At 41.7% G+C, this 19,210-nt stretch overlaps 1 long non-coding RNA gene across 1 annotated transcript in view; it reads right to left on the reverse strand.

Annotated features, from left to right (window-relative positions):
• LOC113601875 (uncharacterized) overlaps window positions 1-19,210 on the reverse strand; it is a 379,003-nt gene that overhangs the window by 218,709 nt on the left and 141,084 nt on the right. Inside the window, exon 3 of the long non-coding RNA XR_003423196.2 lies at window positions 15,221-15,379. This is a non-coding gene — a long non-coding RNA (uncharacterized LOC113601875). The remainder of the gene's footprint in view (window positions 1-15,220; window positions 15,380-19,210) is intronic.

The raw sequence follows: 19,210 nt of genomic DNA on the forward strand, positions 1-19,210 counted from the left end.
AGCCTCCAGTATAACTCTCCACTCTCTGAACTTTTGGAGAACAAAGACTGTCTTCTCCCTGTTTGCACCCCCAGCACCAAGCACACTATGTCTGGCACATAGGAAATATTCAACCAAAATCTATTGTCTAAATCAGGAAAGGCGCTGGTTTATCAGCCTAGGAGAATTTCCAGCAGATCCAAGCCCCCAAATGCTTCCTCCCTTTACCTGCCACGCATGTGACCTGCACAAGGTCTGTCTGGATACAGCTCCCGAAGGGACAGGTCCTCCATCAAAACAAGAGGGAACTATTCAGCTCTCCTTCAAGTAATTCAACGAGTTGGTTTACAGGTCTAGGACGCAGGCTTTCATACTGAAATGTCACACACTTCAAATTGCAGGACAGTGACAATTTCAGTCTTTAAAAATAGCAAAATCAGGGGCGCCTGGGTGGCTCAGTGGGTTAAGCGTCCAACTTCGGCTCAGGTCATGATCTCACAGTTCGGGGGTTCCAGCCCCGCGTCGGGCTCTGTGCTGACAGCTCAGAGCCTGGAGCCTGCTTCAGTTTCTGTGTCTCCCTCTCTCTGCCCCTCCCCGGCTCACACTCTGTCTCTCTCTCTCTCTCTCAGAAATAAACATTTAAAAAAATTTTTTTTAATGTTAAAAATAGCAAAATCAAACCTTTAATGCAAAAGAAAACGAAATTGTGGAAACAATTTTGAGCCCCCAGAACTTTTGAAAATGTCATTAACAAACTGTGAAATTGAGAGATAAAAATCAGATGCCCTGAGGGGGAACAGCAGTGCCCCCAGTCCTGCCTCTCACCCTGAGTCATGGAAAGCCTAGTTTCCACTCTGCAGGTCCAGGAAGCAGGGGGTAGGGAGCTAATCCATGTCTCCTGCTCCACGCTGGCTCCCAGGGTGGTGGCATTTGGAAAACACAGAATGACTGAACTCTTCAACATGTGAAGTTGGGCCTGCCGGAGACTGAAAGGATAGTACATGGAAACCATCACCCCTGGGAGAAGGCCTGGGAGGCAGAGAGGAGCTCTTCAAAGAATTCTGGAGAAGTACATTCATTCTCCAGGCTTCTCTTTGCTGATTCCACACGTCTGTGAGAGAGCCCGAATTACAGAAACTATCTCTAGGGCTTCCATAATAATTTAAAATTATTCTCAGGGGGGAAAGTACTTGTTGTAAAGTGCTGTAGAGCATGCACAGAGAGCAGGGTAGAATACAAAATATTTTCAAAAGATCCTTCTTGTTCTCTAAGAACTTTACAGTCCTTGTAACATTAGCAGAATTTATGTTCTGCTCTGGAACAAAAAAATTCAGAACTGGCTATCTTTATTAGTCATAGAGATGCTTCACAAGACTCAAGGGACAGTGAAAGAAATATGGAGAAGTGTGTTTGATCCTCGCAGGTTGGTAGCCTATCTAAATTCTCTGCCACAGTTGCCAGACTCAAGAGAAAGGGAGCCTGAAGAGAGGGAAAGTGTCAGTGAGGCACCAGTGTGGTCTCTGAGCCCATGTACAGAATCTATGAGTGTGAGGGGGCTGCATCCTGCAGTCCAGAAAATACAGATCTAATGCCCGCCCCCTCATCCTCAGGAAAAGAAGCACACTCAAGCCCCCCAGAATAGAATTCAGGGATAAGAAACATGGGAATATTTCCATGAAAGTTCACATACGAGACCACAGGTCCCGCTTTCCTGCACCCGCCACCATGACTTTCTTGTTTGCTTGATCCCTGGCTCACAGGAATTTCTGAAGAACTTACCCCAGCCCTCTGGAATATCACACTTTCAGGCTCTTCCCTCTGAACACAAAGTTGCAGAAAACGGCAAGAGTAGAAGAGTGCTTATAATACCAACCCTGGGTGTTAAACACTGGGAGGACTCTGTCACAAGACCAGGTGCCTACTAGACCTCCTTGGAGCCAGCTTCCCAGGGCACAGTAACCCACCACCATCCTGCTTCTATTGGATGTCCATTAAAAACCAACAGATATCATACTACAGAAGTGCATGCTTTTTTAAAATCAGTCATTCTTGGCATGGGCATCTTTCATTTTAACAACAATAGAAGGGAAATTACTGGAGAGTGGGGGCCAGCTTATCACAGGGAAACATGTGTTGGCAAGACTAAATTGCCTATCCTTACCTTCAGGAATATTGTCCAACCATCTTTGCTCCAGGAATCCTTGAAACCCTGCATCAATATTTCCTGGAGAGCTCCATTTCCTCCTTACCCAAATGTACATTGGCGTAACCATCCCACGTTAGGGCAGAAACACAGGCTTTACAACATGATTTGTCTTACAATCTTTTTGCCCACTGGTTGGAAGAAGCATTATTGGTCTGCTGCTTGGCTTTGAGGTCTGTCACTACTGTGCAAGTCAGTAGCCCCAAAGTGCACTTATGCTTCAAATCAATATGGTCTCCATCACATTCATCATACTTACCACCCCACCCCCAAACATTTTAAATGTTGCTGAGTATATTTCACTTTTCTTGGGTGCTATTCAAGTTCAGTAAATGAAATCCTGCTCTCTGCCTTCAGAATCTTTCTATATATAAAACACAAGCCTTGCAATAAATGTTGCCTCGACACTGATGGTGGGATCAAAATCAGTGCAACCCCTCTGGAAGATTATCTGATATAATAAAACCCCCAAGATGAACATACTTAAAGTCATATGTAACTTCCAACAACTTATCCTGTGGTTATATTTAAGGGTGTTCCTAAAGATGTCTGTGTCAGTAGTTTTTAATAATTTGAAAAAAGTTGAAATTAGTCTGAAGGTCCATTAATAAAACATTGTTTCAATTAATTATTGTGCATCCATTCACCATGCGAAGATCTATTGTGCCACCAATAAGAATAATGTCATGAAAGTCTATTTACTGACAGAAAAAATTCACACAATGCAATATAGAATGCTTCAGTGGCGCACAAAACAATGTATAGTATGATAAAGTTTATAACATATATATGGATAGAGAGGATGTCTGTTCATTCATCCATTCACCAAACACATGTGGAGCATTTCTATGTTCTTCCTGTTCCAGGCACTATTCCAGGCACTGGGGAGACAGCAGTGAACAAAACATCCCACGCTCACACAATTTACAATCTAGAAGGGTGGAGAGAGCGCCAGTAAACAAATAAATATAAATATAATTGCAGAAAGGCATAAGTGCTGTGAATAAAAGTAAAGTAGGGTAAAGAATTAAAGTGTAGAGGAGGGAACTATTTTAAATAGTGTGCTTGGGGAAGAATTCTCTGAAGAGATGACATGTGGATAGAAATCTGTAAGAAGGGACGGACAGCAAGGCCCTCCCTGGATGAAACCCAGTTCAAATGCTCGGAGTAAAGCATGGTAGGCATAACCATGGCACAGCAAGGACCCACGGCTGGGAGCTAGTGGGAGGTGAGGTGAGCTTAGCAAGGGTTTTGGGAAACCACTGGAGGGTTTTGAGCAGGAAAGTGACAGAGGATTTTGACTGCTGGGTGGGGAATAGTCTGTAAAGGAACAAGAGTGGAAGCAGAAAGACCAGTTCAAAGGTCATTGCCATAGTTTAGGCAGGAGATGCCGATGGCTTGAACAAGGGTGGTAGTAAGGGATCTGGTGAGAAGTAGTTAAATTAAAAGTACAATCACCAGGTTTATCTGTTCTACAGGATTTGGCATGAGGTAGAGGGAGGAGCGAGAGAGATAGCAGTGAAATGTTTGGCCAAATAAGTTTTTAAAAATGAGAATGCCACTTATTGATTTGGGAAATACTGAGGGGGGAACAGTTGGGAGGGGAAATCAAAAGGATATACACCAAAGTATATGATAATTACCATAATTAACACCCTCATTTGTGCTTGCTTGCTCTGGGCCAGGCACTGCCACCGCATTTACATCCACTCATTTAATTATCAGAGGAACTCTTTGAGATAGGTTACCATTATTGCATTTGGGAATACAGTTTACTTTTATATTTATCTAAATATACTCATTTATTTGCAATGAACATGTGTACCTTACATAATAAAGTTGAGTGCGTGTGCGCATGTACATGCACAATAATCCCAGTGAGAAAGAAATTATATATTTATAAATTTTCATTCTTGGCGAGTCCCTGGTGATTGCTCAATATAGGTTGATGTGAGACTGTTTCACAGCTCAGCATATTTTCAACTTTTTTTCCTGCCAGGTCAGATAAGTTCATACACAAGACCTAGTCTCATCGACACTCTCAGGGGAACACACAGATCTCTGTATCCTAATTTTGATTCAGTGCTTTTCACCCTCGACTTCTAAAAACACTGGAGTCCAATGAGAGAAAAATAAATATTAAAGGAATAACCTTGAGTCTGCTTTCATTTTTTATATGAAATTTTGCAAATGGGTTACTTTAAACTATTACATTGGGACGCCTGGGTGGCTCAGTTGGTTAGACATCTGACTCTTGATTTTGACTCAGATCATGATCTCATGGTTCATGAGATAGAACTGTGTGTCGATCACTGACAGCACAGAGCCTGCTTGGGATTCTTTTTCCCTCTCTCTCTCTCTCTCTCTCTGCCCCTCCCTTGCTTGCTTTCTCTCTCTCTCTCAAAATAAATAAACTTAAAAAAAAAAAACGATTACACTTAATATATCCTCACATACTATTTTCAACAAATCCCAAATGGATAGAGGCTTACCAGTGGATCCCCACGCCAAGCTGAGAGCCTCTGGCTTAGATGATTACATGAATCACGTTGTTGGAGGGCATTGATTTTTTTAAATTTCAACATTTCATAAATAAGAGTTCTCATTTAGTTTTGTTTTTCCTCTTTAATCCCTAGTATTTAACCACAAATTTTGTTTTCTCCAACAATTTCCATTTATGTGAATGTATTCAATGAAGTATAGGGAGCAGGGTGATTGTAGCTCTGGAGGTAGTCCACTGGGTGAACAGGGGGACACTTGGCTCAGGGGTCCCTGTGGTTATCATAGTGACACTCTCTTGACTGGAGAATTGTGCAACACTACCTGCTATGGGAATAACGGATTTCCATGGAATTCTGACTGTACTTTGTTGTTATCTGATACTTTCTGGGTACATGAGTGCTTTGAAAATGAACAAATCATCTCCAGTTTAAAATGAAAAGCCAGATTAGATCCTCTGCTCATTCTGCTCCTCCATCAATGCTTAGTAAACCCCTTGATGCTGGAATTTTACCAAAAGCAGTCATGTTCAATTACTGTTACTCCAAAACAAATATCTATTTTTATTTTCTTTTGAGAATGTAGAAAGGAACCCCATCATAACATGAGTCTTATTAAATGGAATTGGATATGCCTTGGATCTAATTGAGTCTCCTGAATCATGAACATTGGAACTGGAAAGGAATTAGATATTGTATGGTCACTTAATAGATGAAGAAAAAGATGCTCAGAGAAATTAGGGTATCTTCTCAGGACCACACAGAAAGGAAGACCAGAACCCAGTTGACCTTGTCCTGAGCACAGTGCTCTTTCCACCCACTAGACCATGCAGTCTTTCTTGTACACAAACACTTGCCAAAGCCACTGCTGGTGGTCTCAGTTGGACCCGAAGTGGTCCCGGATTAGGACTCAGGAACTGCCTCCCACAACCACTCCACATGACTCTTGTCTTCCATGGCAGCAGAACTAGGCCATCCAGGAAAGTGGAAAACCCACTTGGGCAGCAGAACCAATGCTCTAGCACCTTCATAGTTGGAAGCCATGGAACATTTGGCCTTACCTTGAATTCCAACATTGTAAAGGTCATTTGGAAGGACTAAAGAAGAGAGAAAGGGAGAGAAGATGGAAAGAAAGCAAAGAATACTCATGGACATGTAGAAAAATAGGGGAACATAGGTCAGAAGCATTTAAGAATCAAGTCTTTACCTTTTAAAGGCCATTTCCAATAACAGCTATTGTCAGAGAGCTTCTACTTTGCGTATGAATATTTGCTCAAGTTCTGAACAAGAGAAACTTCAGATCACAATTATTTTCTTGATTTATACCTTCTCTTTCACCTCTGGCTACACTGCCTTTAGCAAACCAGCTAGTAACAAGATCTTGCACAGTGCACAGCTTGCACTGTGGTCAAGAGCCAAAAAGCTTATGACAGGAATAGTTTTAAAGATGAAAAGTTGGCAGTGCCACCAGTTCTGCAGCAATCAAGAGCAACATAGTATTAGCTGTGAGGATACATTTAGGTGTGGAAACACGATCTAGACTTGATGCCAACTGTAGAAAAATAGCATTTTCCTGCCTCTAATTATTTGTCACAAGCTAGTAAGCAACCACTGACTTTCACATACACTGCAGGGTATTAGAAACAGGCTGGGTTTGTCTACGGCCATACCACTCTGAACGCGCCCAATCTCGTCTGATCTCGGAAGCTAAGCAGAGTCGGGCCTGGTTAGTACTTGGATGGGAGAAACAGGCTGGGTCTACCTAATGAAATACCTTACCCTCTGTTCTGATGACAAGCGTGACAATTCCCAGCTAGCCACTCTTGGCAAAGATTTCCTCAGAGTGGTGATAAGTCAGACCGCCACGTCAGTTATGCAACTGGCACTGGAGTGTCAGGTCCAAAGGAGCAGGTCTGTCCTAGAGTCGCACTGTTGAACTGTCCTGGCTTGCTCAAACTCCTGCTTAGCTATCCCTTGAATTTACTGATTCAGTGGAATGTGCAAATAATGCTAATACGTCACATGCAAATGAATTCACAGAGAAAAACTACCTCTCTGCTCTTATATTAATAATGACTGGGGGGAAAAATAATGGTTGGCGATCTTTCAGGACACAGTCTGGATCACTGCTGTTGGCTACATCACCTTGGATAGGTTCTTGCCTTCTGGGCCTCTGTTCTCAAATCTATAGAATAAAGCAGGGAGAAAAGAGGATCCCTCCATCACCTCAGGCTCTAGCATTCTGTGATTTGGCTTTGGAAAAAAAGCATCTATCTAGATGGGGGGAGGGGGTCAGAAACAGAGAAACATATTTTTGTAGCTACAAACAGCCAGCCTTGAGAAGTTACAAGGGGTCTTCTTGAAGGCCAAGGCAATCCTTTTCTCATGATAAGGCAGGTGGCAGCCTGGCCTAGAGGAGAGAGTGTTCATTTGAATGTTTGGATGAGGGTCTGCAGAAGCATTAACATCTAAATAGGCATTTCTGTTCAATAGGGGAGTATACCAAGAGCTTTACACGTATGTAACCAAAAGCTGGTGTTCCTTCACAGAATGTCCCCAGATTATGCGTAATTCCAGGACATAGCACATGGTCAACATCATCCTCCGTGGGATTCAGAAAGTGTCAGTTGGTCAGATACAGATTTCGTTAATGTAACCTAATTCTTTAGACCTGCACGCTATGGTCCGGCTCTTCTACAAATTTGGAATCCTGATACTTCATGATTTCTGACGCTCTGCTGACTGTCTGCAGAGTCAGCTGCCATGATTCTAAGACAACAGTCCTGCTCTGCTTAAAGTACCTGCTATGGCACATAACACTTCTGAGCCCCAACTTTTCAAATAATCTCCAGAAAATATTACTGAGAGATGAGGTCATTGCAGTGATAGACTAGACAGTGTGCAAAAGCTATATCCCATCCTAGTACTGGATTTATGTGGAGAATTCTATAGCAAATAACTGTCAGAGAAACTGTGCCACATTTTATTCTGTATAGATTTACCTTGTTCGAAGCAATCTTAATCTACAAAAAATCTGGCAATATTAAGTTTGCAAATTATAGAGTAGTTGTTTTACAAGATGTTTATTAACCTTTTCATGAACAAAGGAGTAAAATTAAGTCAAACATCTATACCTGAAACCCCAGAGAAAAAAATCTTAGTAATTTACAAATGGATCCAGAATAGCACTACACCCAGGAAGTACCTGCTATGGGCTAAGCATTATTTTAGATGCTTTACCAATGTTAACTCTTTTACTGAACCCCAGAACACTTCTATGAGATAGGTTTTATTACTATGTCTCTGAGACACTGACAGATTAAGTTTGCAAAAACATCTACCAAATGGAGAACCCAGATTTGGGCACTCTGAATCCATACTCCATGTTTCAAATCTCTCTACAATAGTGACATTTTAAAATGTTAACTTTACTTAATACATATACCATGATTTTTTTTTCTTTTTAAGTCTTAGCTTTAAAACCAAAGTACTTTGATAGTTCAGAATCACAGCCAGGTCTATGAACACTTCTTCTCATGGATTTTGAAGGAGAGACATACATTTGTCACAAATCTCTCAGTTGCAATGACAGAAATGCAACTCAACTTTAAGTAGAGGACTTATTTTAGATATAAAACAGACATAAGGTAGAGTTGGCCTCAAGGACTCCCAAGGACTTACAATATGTCATCAAAGCTCATTTTTTTCTCTCTCATGCTCTCTTTCTTCCTATCTCTCTCATGCGCGCACGCTCTTTCTTCCTCTGTGTGTGTGTGTGTGTGTGTGTGTGTGTGTGTGTATTCTTAAGGGACGGGGCCATGCCTGTGAGCAGCCCCAGGCTTACCTGATTCCAGTGTAGCACTCCCAGTGTGAGTGAGGACCTCTGGGCCAGTCATGCCGTCAGAGGGCTTCTTGACCATCAACAGCCAGAATTAGGGCTGTAAGATGGTTCCACTGGCATTCATTTAGTTTTCCTTTTATTCATGGGTTCTGTTGAAAACACTTCCCCCTCAACAAGTTGCAAGAATGTAGTTGACATACTTTGGTTTGGTCTGCCCAGAATTCTGTCTCCCCTTCTTTTACTAGCACCACCTGTTCCTTGGAGAACCACTCCCCTTCAACTGTGTTTTGTTTGGGCGGGGAGGCAATGACTCATCAAATTCTGCCTCTCTGCCCATAATGAGAGTCGAGAAGAATAGGCTTTGCAGACAGTGATCATGTTCAGAAAACAAGCCACTCTTGGGGTGTATAGAAAACATCTATGCATGTGGACAGTAACTGAAATGACTGTTAATGCAGAGCTATGAGTGCAGAGTATCACCAGTATCCATTCCTCCCTTTCCAGAGTATTGAAACCCCACTTGTAGGCTGGACATACCCCAACTTTTCTTATAGCTAGGAGTGATCATGTGCCTAAGTTCTGGACAATGAGTAGTAAGATGAAAGTGTTTTTATGTTTTGTGAAAAGACAGTAGGGAATGTCTTTGCCTATTTTTTTTTCTTTATTCCTCCTTCATTTATGTTAGCTGGAATGGAGACATGGTAGCTGGAGCTAGAGCAGCCACCATGGATCATGAAGTAGCTTGGAATAGAAAGATGCACGATGCAGGAACAAAAAGGAAGTTTGCCTCAGTCCCAGAGGATTCATGTACAGAACAGCCATCTGCACTCTCTACCCTTAGACTTCTGCAGAGAAATAAATTCCTACCTTGTTTAAACTACTACTATTTGGGGTCTGTATTACTTATAGACACACCCAATCTTAACTGAACTTAGAAATACAGGAATATTTAAGCATGCCACGACATAGGATCCTAGAGAGAGAAGTGGGACTACTGAAGGGTGCTCACTTGGTTAGCAGGCAGAGGATAATAGTGAGCTGGTGGGCCTCACAAAGAAGACCTCCCGGGGGCCAGGGACCACAGCGAGCTTCTGGCCCGTGTTACATCATTTAATCCCCCAGCATCAACCCTCTGAATTTCTCTGTAGTTGTCCTCATTTTACAGCTGAGGAAATAGAGAGTCAGCTAGATCCAATATTTTCCCTAAGGTCACAGTGCTAGTAAATGAGGAAGGAACAATTTGTGTCCACCCGGAACTGTCTCCATAGCATCTGTTGTCTCCATTACTGGTCCCCTGTCTCTTTGCTCCCTGGTCGAGGGGCTTCACTGTGGGTAAACCCAACACATGGAAACATAACACAAAAATTAGTCAAGTGTGCCAATCTAACTTCGTTCAGTTTTACAGTGGAATATTTTTCAGCCATCAATGGAAGGAAAGCCTGGCATTGTCAACAACACGGATGACCTCGAGGGCATGATGCTAAGGTGAAGTAAGTCAGACAGAGAAAGACAAAAACCACGTGATCTCACTTGTATGTGGACTCTAACAAAAGCCAACCTCACAGAAACAGAGAATCAAATGGTGGTTGCCAGGGATTGGGGTGTTGGGAAAGTGAGGGAGATGTTGATCAAAGGGTATGAACTTCCAGTTATAAGATGAATAAGTTATGGGGATGTGATATACAGCATGTTGACAATAGTTAACAATTCTATGATACACACACACACACACACACACACACTTATACACTTGAAAGTTGCTAAGAGAACAGATCTTAAATGTTCTCACCACACACACACACACACACACACACACACACACACACACACAAAAGGCAACTGTGTGAGGTGATGGATGTGCTAACAAACCTTACTGTGGTAATCACTTCACAGTATACATATATTAAATCATCACACTGTATACCTTAAACCTACACAACATCATGTGTCAATCATATCTCAATAAAGCTTCATTCAATTCTTAAAGTTGACTTACACCCAGCTTTCAGGAATATACATGTAACATCATTCTAACCACTCCTCAACTGAGGACATTCTCCTGGTGAGACAATCCCCTTCTCCCCTGGGTGGAGGAGACAGCAGTTTTGCTTCGTAAAATATCCCAACCAAGAAATGAAGTTCGGAGATGCACCACCTCTTCCCACACTGCAGAGCACATTGGTTTAGTCAGACTCTGACCTTTTTTGCGCCGGGGTTGTTTCCTTGTGAGACTCGCCTCCTCTGTGAAAGTCCTCGGGCCCTGCAGAAATCCTGCAAGAGTTCAACGCCAGCGCTTGGTCAACCACTATTATGGAGCTGACAGATTCTTGGCTCTTCCACATTTTCTCTTCTTCTTCTTCTCTTATTTATTTTTTGAGTGAATAAGTAGATCTAGTTAGGTTTATTATAGGAACAAAGTTCTTCTGGAAAGCTAATTCTTTCGAATGGTTGAAATGAAAAATAATACCCCCTCCCCACCCTTCAGAGCCCACTCTGATTTAAGCAGATGAAAACGCTAGCATTTCTAAACCCAGGGCTTTATTTGGGATGTAGAATATAAAGTGCCTTTTCTAGCCATTGTGACAGGAAAGGAATGCACAGGTTTCTCAAGAGCAGATTGCAGGGCCCATGCTGATCTAATTTATGGATCTTCCTGCCAGGAATAAAACCTCATGGCTGTGGCACTTATTCAATGATTATTTGATATTTTATGTATTCAGTGAATATATGGAAATATTTTTAAATTGGGTTTTTAAACTACCTATTTTTTTTAAGTAGTTTTCCTCTTTAACTTCTGGACAGCCACATTGAAAAGTCTTCCTCACATGAAGAAGGAGATTAATGATTATCGGACAATGCATGAAAATGTGACAATGATTAAGCCCAGACAGATTATAACATTAGTCAATGGGAGACACGTGGTACCGAGCCTAGCATTGGTTTTTGATGCTAGCAACAACCATTTGGAATAACTTGCTTAGCAAGCTAACCACCTCTTATTTTTGCCCTTTATCTTAATGAGAGAGGAACAACGAAATTCAAACCCTGACTGGAGTGTGTGCCCACAGACAGGCAGATGTGTGTTCACCATGAAAGAGGGCAGAACCTGTGACAATAACCGAGGCACTGGTCAAAGAAAAAAAGACCTGAGTGCAAAAAAAAATCTGTTTTGTGAACGTAACATGGTCAGGGTAAGGTGGTTTTTAAAAAGTCTTTCAGTTGAGCTGCTCATTTTCTCAAGTGTTAACCCATTAAGAAGACACATTATTAGCAGGGCTTGGGGGGGGGGGGATATAAGAAAACAAAATATTTAAAATATTTTTTTAAATGTTTCACCGGTTCTAAAGATGTGTTTTATTTATCTTGCCATAGTACTATTGGGTCAGTTTCCTAGGGCTCCTGTAAAAAACTACCACACACTTGGTGGCTTAAAACAACAGATTCTCTCACAGCTCTGGAGGCCCAAAAGTCTGAAATTAAAAAGTGTCAGCAGGCTTGGTTCCTTCTGGAGGCTCTGGGCAAGAATCTGCTCTCTGCCTCTCTTCTGTCATCCAGTGGCTGCCCACAACTCGTAGCTTCGCTCAGCGTGTACATGCGTCAGTTAAATCCCTGCCTCCTGCACACCACCTTCCTGTCTGTGTGGCTGTGCACCTCTGCCTCTTCCATCTCTTATAAGGACACCCACCATTGTGCTTAGGGCCCACCCTGATCCAAAATGATCTCATCTCGAGATCCCTACCTTAATTACAATAGCAAAGACCCATATTTCAAATAAGGTCTCATTTGCAGGTTCTGGGTACACATGGTTTTTTTGGGGCAAGGGGTCATTATTCAACCCACTGCAGCAATAATGGTGTCCTTCTCCTGGTAATCCCTCAGGTTCTTAATCTTACTATCATCTCTAATCTCTTTCCTTTTCGCTCTCTTTTTTTAAGTTTATTTATTTACTTTAAGAGAGACAGAGACAGCGTGAGTTGGGGAGGGGCAGAGAGAGAGGGGGAGAGAGAGAGAATCCCAAGCAGGCTCCAGGATGCTGGCACAGAGCCCAACACGGGGCTCAAACCCATGAAACCACAAGATCATGACCTGAGCCGAAATCAAGAGTCAGACACTTTGACTGAGGCACCCAAGCACCCCTCTTTCCTCTTCTCTCTGCTTTGCTCCACTTTCTACTTCCCTTCTCCTGTGACACACAAAATACATTTTGTAACTTGATTATTCCTATTGCATCACTGTGTTGGACAAACAGGAGGAAGGTGTAGAAACCTATAAAATAAAAGACTCTCATTGTTGGATTTAACCATTTTTAATCTTATTTAAATGTGCACAGCATAGAACTAGGTTCAAAGTTCTATGGCATACCATTCTCAGCCAATCATAAAACAAAAACAAATCTACAGATTAATACAACAAAAATATAAAACCAATGAAATTTTTACAAAATATTTATTTATTTTGCGAGAGAGAGCCCTCACGTGAGTGGGGGAGGGGCAGAGGGAGAGGGGGAGTCTCAGGCAGGGTCCCAGCTGACTGGCTGTCCGTGAGGAGCCCAACAGAGAAGTCCAGGCCCAGGGCTTGAACTCATGAACTGTGAGATTATGACCTGAGCTGAAATCAAGAGTCAGATGCTTAACCAACTGAGCCACCCAGGTACCCCTAAAACCAACAAAATTTAAATGTAATCATTCCAAAAAGGTTTGTATTGAGGTTCTATTATGTATCAGGCGTAAGAGGTGTAACAGGTGGGGGAGACACAGCAATCAACCAAACTGGCAAAAATACCTGCCCTGGTGGATTACACTTCAGTATATTAGCGACCAAATGGGAAGAACCAGGTATTAGTAATATCCCAAAGCCAAACGCTATTCACAACATGACTATATGTGACTAATTGCTACAGGGTGACATCATTTGAATCCAGCATCTATGCTACTGTTTTCCATGTGATGAGTCAGCTCTGCAATCTCTTTTCTCTTTTTTAACAAATGCAAACATTTCCTCCACATGGTGAACTACATCATTTGGCAGACGGACATCATTTACATATGAAGCCTACCTTTTTCTTCTCTCATTAGCCTCAACAATTAAACACCATTATTCGGACACACCATTCCACTTTCTTGTGTACCAAATCAACATGTCAATACATTAAACAACTTAAAAAACCAGAATCTTGCCCTATGGAAGCTCCCTTCAAGTGCAAAATTCACTGCAAACAAGTAACTCTGTCTGTGGAATTGATTAAAATAATTTGACATTCACAGTCTGAATCTGGTTTTGTGGGGGGTTTTTTGTTTTTGTTTTTGTTTTTTTGTTTTTTTGTTTTTGGTATGTCCAGACACGTGGCTTGATTGAGATTCCCTCTATTTCTAGAGCCTTAAATCCAAAAGCATACTAGCATGGAAAAAACACTTGCTCCACTGCAGTATTTCATGAATGCATCTCGTTCTTTTTTTCCCCAGTATTTAGGTTAAGAAATGGGATATGTTAGACGTATTTGTCAAAGTTCTACTTAATACTTCAAATTTAACACTTTGGCGCGGTCATTACCTACCAAAACATGAACAACCCAGAACCACCACTAACCCCTCTCATTCACAAGGCAGAGAGAGAGAAGGAGGGATGGAGGAAGAACAGCAATGATTCCACAGTGACCACTTATGGCCCTTCACATATCCTTTTGCCCCATGCTACCTGGCCCTCTGAATTCTCAGACCATTCACTAGAGCAAACACTCTAGAGCTAATCATTCGTTATTGCCATAGAGATATTTTTTAAACATTATTTTAAAATCATTTAGGACAATTTTGTTCTTTGGGCACTTCTAGTGTTTAGACTCCTGGGTCAATAAACCTTCTACTGAACAGCAGTTGAGGAATGGGTGAGGAATGGTTATTGTGATTTTCACATTAGAAGTTGCCAACCTAATAGCAGCCAGACGTGCTTACCAGCATATTTGAATGTTAAATGCTATCATTTTGGTAATTACGTGGTGCCAACATTCAACCACAAATGCCAAGAAAACACAACACCTAAATCACATGGTGGGGTTCAGTTAAAATGTGGTCATCCAGATGATCAAAAAGAAAAGGCAGCATTTTCAAATTCTTAGTGAGAATTTGCTGACCCTAAGAATATAGACCCTGATTGCAAAACCCTACAACATGCTTCAGACCTTCTGTGTCCATTCCCACTGCCCCTGTCGTGCCCACTCTAGGCCCTCAGCTCTTACTCATGGCCACATCTTCTCTTTGCCTTTGTTCCCATCCATTCCAACCTACTCCTACATGAGTCACATCTTCCATTAGCTCTGCTTGGCTCCTTCTGTTCTGTTTATGTTTTATCGTCTAATAGGTAAAATGGGCCAAGTTTTACATACTGGCTGCCTGGAGTGATTCAAAAGCTTTGTAATTCCCATAATGTCCAGAAGACAACAAAGTCAAAACCATCTGAACTGCCCAACAAAGTAATGCATAAAATAGCCCATGACTCCAAGCAAGGTAATTTGCAATAAGAGAGAGCAAATGAGCTATAGAAGCACTCACTTTAGTTCATCACATCCCAGAAATCATTCTCCACGGGTCTAGCCACGGCATGGGAGCACACACAATAATAGCAGCAAACACCCTTCTAAGACGCCTCCATATAACTCACTTATCTTTGTAACATCCCTATGAGCTAGGTACTATTATTACTCACATTTTGATGAACGTGGAGATGTGTCACCAAGATCCCTCTTCAAGGAAAACCTGCCCCTCAGTCGAGGGGGAGAATGGTCTGCAGACAGCCTCCAGCCCCCTGTGACTCCATCAGCTGCAGAGTTGCCCTGTGTATGGTCATGCTCTTCTCTCAGGCAGCCTGTGTAAGGGGGTGAGTCAGGGAAGAAGGGTCAGCCACATCAGCCTGCCCTGGGATTGTTCTAATGGACACTATTCCCCGCAGAGCTCCCCACTGTGTCAGCCTCCACATTGTGGGGCTTGCATTACTGTTTGAGCTCTCCCTCTGTCCAGTACACTTCCTTCCCTCTTCCTTTTGCAGGTGCTGACTTCTAACCAATGCCCTGCTCTTCAAACTATTCCTCCTCTGCTTCTGCAGATCCCAACTCATGACAGGCCCCTGGGGATTCCCTTCCCTCCACTTCTCTAGGTTAAACCTTCAACACTCAGTCCACATCTGCCCTCCTCCATGAAGCTTTCTCCAATTCTAATGAGCTTGATCAACCTTTCCTCTGAAGCCACACAAGCCTTACATACCATGATCCTAATTTGCACCTTGTTTTATAAGTCTCCTTTTATCTGTGTGTCCTGAATCCTCACTACAATAAAGGCACCTTCAGCACAGGAATCAGTGTCTTCTATAAATATTCTTTTTTTATCATATTTTTAGAAATTTAGCATTATAGTCTTAGCACTCAGAATTAACAAATGTCCCCCTTTCAAGAAATTGTTTCCAGAATCTTACCACCCCCCCATCCCATCACCCTCCCCATGGACCAGGAGACTCCATTCACATAAGGCTGATGTGTCGCTTACACATATGCAACATCACATAAATGTTATACAGCATTTTGTGTATGAATAATTACACTTCACACAGGGAGCATCATATTCTGCTGTTGTTCTGAAGTTTGTTTTTTCTACTCAACACTATGGTTTTTCCACTAATTAACTGCATTCCTGATACACATATTGGATACCCCAAAATATTATTGATAATAACAATGATGGTGAAAGACACACTGAGTCAGGAGAGTAACTAGAAATTCATGACCTTAAATTTTTCATGACGTTAAGAACTGAGAGCTAAATGTATACTGTCTATATCCCATGTTCTCAGTTTCCTAGCTGTGTGATCTACAGCAAGTCACTTAACTGATCTATGTCTCATCTATGTTTCCATCTTCAAAATGGAAAAAAACAGCAGCTACTTCACCTACTTCGCATAGTGATAAGTAATTTAGTTAGTGCATTTCAGGTTCTTAGAAAAGTGTGTGGTGCATAGTGGGCATTCAAAACACTGTATTTAAGAATAATCATAACTGGGGTGCCTGGGTGGCTCAGTCAGTTAAGTGTCTGACTTCAGCTCAGGTCATGATCTCACGGTCCGTGAGTTCAAGCCCCATGTCAGGCTCTGTGCTGACAGCTGAAAGCCTGGAGCCTGCTTCAGATTCTGTGTCTCCCTCTCTCTCTCTCTCTCTCTCTGCCCCTCCCCTGCTCACACTCTGTCTCTCTCTCTCTCTCTTTCTCTCTCAAAAATAAATAAACACTAAAACAAATTTAAAAAAAGAATAATCATAACTATTAATATTATCATAGCACACCAAGGATGTTAGCTCAAGAGATCTGAATGATCCAGATTTTGAACCTTGAGAAAATACAGAAGAGAAAAAATCATTGAGAAGTTTCTTATATTATAAAGAATAATTAATTCTACCATTAATATTTGCCCCAACAGCCCAACTCTTAAAAGCCGAGGCATTTTGCTTCTTTTACCCAGTTAGCTTCAGGCTTACGGCCAATCGTTTGTCAATTATTTTAACCTCTTAACCTAACTCCGCAGAACAGATTATTCTCAGAGAAAGCTGAAAAGTGAATTTGGCTACATCTTTGCCTGCAGTTTCTCTGCTTGCACTTTAAAGAAATCTTAGTTGGTAAGGAGAAATCCCCTCTAAAGCCACTGTGACTAAGTTATTCTAGAGCTTCAGTAGTTTTTCTTTCTTTAAGCCAGGTTTTTTTTAAAAAAATTGTTACCCTTACACTCTCTGTATTTATTTATTTTGGCCTCGGTGGACTAGACCACAGCTAAAACTTTATGGACCTCATAAAGTTCCCAACATTCTCAGACACGGGTCGTGATGTTTGTGCACTGGGCAGAAAACAAAGGTGCATTTATGAGGAGAATGGACATGCTCAGAGATTAATGAACTGAGGTCAGGCATATAGGCTTAGGCTACAGCTACACTGCGTCACAGGCAACACATGGCTTAAGTGTGTCCCTCTCTTTCCAGTCTCCCTCTCCTGTCCTTTATTCCCTACAAATGACATGGGGCCCTGGTGCCGGGGCTGTTCCTCAATTACCAGGACCTCCCACCATGTCACTGCCCATGTCACTGTCGAGGGCTTGTCCTGACCGAAATTAACTATGTCTGGAACTTTCCATCCTACCCTCACACAGTCATCTTCAAAAATTATCTGTCCTATGTCTCCTTTCCTCACAGTTTGGCTTCCTTATAGGTGAAAGTTGGTTAATCTGATAAAGGAAATTAATTTGTTACCTCTACCACATAGGGAAGGTCTTTCAGCAGAAGCTTTCTAGAGCCAGCATCTCAGTCCGAAGCACTGGTTCCATTGTAAGGAAGTGGGCCAAGCTTGTGGCACTTTTGAAATTACACCACACCAGTGGCTGCCTAATTTACCCACTGCTATGGACTGAATGTGTGTTTCCCTTAAAACTTTACATGTTGAAACTCTGTCTCCAAGGTGATGGTATTTGGAGGTGGGAAGGTAATTAGGGGTCGATGAAGTCATGAGGGTATAGCCTTCATGATAGCATTGGTGTCCCTATGAAAAGAGGAGACACTGGATCTCTGTCTGTCTGTCTCTCTCTCTGTTCTCTCTGCTCTCAGAGAGAGAGAGAGACAGAGAGAGAGATCCAATGGAAGGCCATGTGAGGATATAACCAGGATGAGAGTCCTCACCACAAACTGACCCTACTGGCACACTGATCCTACTTCTGGCCTCCCCAACTGCGAGGTATAAATGTTTGCAATTTAAGTCACCTAGTCTGTGGTTATCTTGTTTTGGTAGCCAGAACAGACTGAGACAGTTACCCACAGCACTGGCCCCCAAAGCTTGCAGGAGTGTGCAATATGGTATTTCACTCTACTTGTGCACAATCAGACATCATACTTTCACCTTGAACTTTATGTGCTTTATAATTTTCAATATACTTTTATATCGCTTGATCCTCAGAACACCTTGCTAGGTAACACAGGTCTTGACAAATTAGTTTTCTTTTCCCCATACCAAACAGAAATTCTCTTACCAAAAGGCTTGCATGATATTGATTACTTAGGAGACTATATTATGTCAGCTCAAAAGCACAGAACTTCGTTTCGATGATTAACGTTGAAAAGAAGTAAGAAGTAGTTCTTCTTGTTATTTAGGTAAGAATTACTGCTCCTGAAAGAAAGTATAAATCCTCAGATGGTCAGTGCATATGGCCTTTCCATCTTTTAAGATCTAAAACTCAGTAGGAATATATTACAAGATTAATTATGCCCAAAGAAAATAAGCATTGCCGTCAATCTTCAGATAAGATTAGGGTTTTTGTTTTGGTTTGGGTTTTGCTCAAAAAAAATCATCTATGTGCTTTCTATCATGCATGATGTTTTTAAAAACTGCTTTTAGCATTAACATCTTGCCATACTTCCTGTCCCTATATTTTCTCCCTTGTTCCTTATGTCTGCACAAGTTTTCAATTTAGATTATATTTCCAGCAGATGTTATATCTTTTAGAGTGTTTGCTTTCTCTTCATTAAAAAGGACGTGTAATACATTTTATTATTTTGAAAGAAAATAGCCTGAGTAAAGATGTTCAGAAATCTTGAATTATTGCTTCTTAATTTTGTGTTTGTGTGTGCGCGCGTGTGCACGTGCACGCTGTTTCTGGGAACAGGAAAGCTATAGG

Source organism: Acinonyx jubatus, chromosome B1 (assembly GCF_027475565.1).
Source record: "Acinonyx jubatus isolate Ajub_Pintada_27869175 chromosome B1, VMU_Ajub_asm_v1.0, whole genome shotgun sequence".
NCBI classification, from domain to species: domain Eukaryota; kingdom Metazoa; phylum Chordata; class Mammalia; order Carnivora; family Felidae; genus Acinonyx; species Acinonyx jubatus.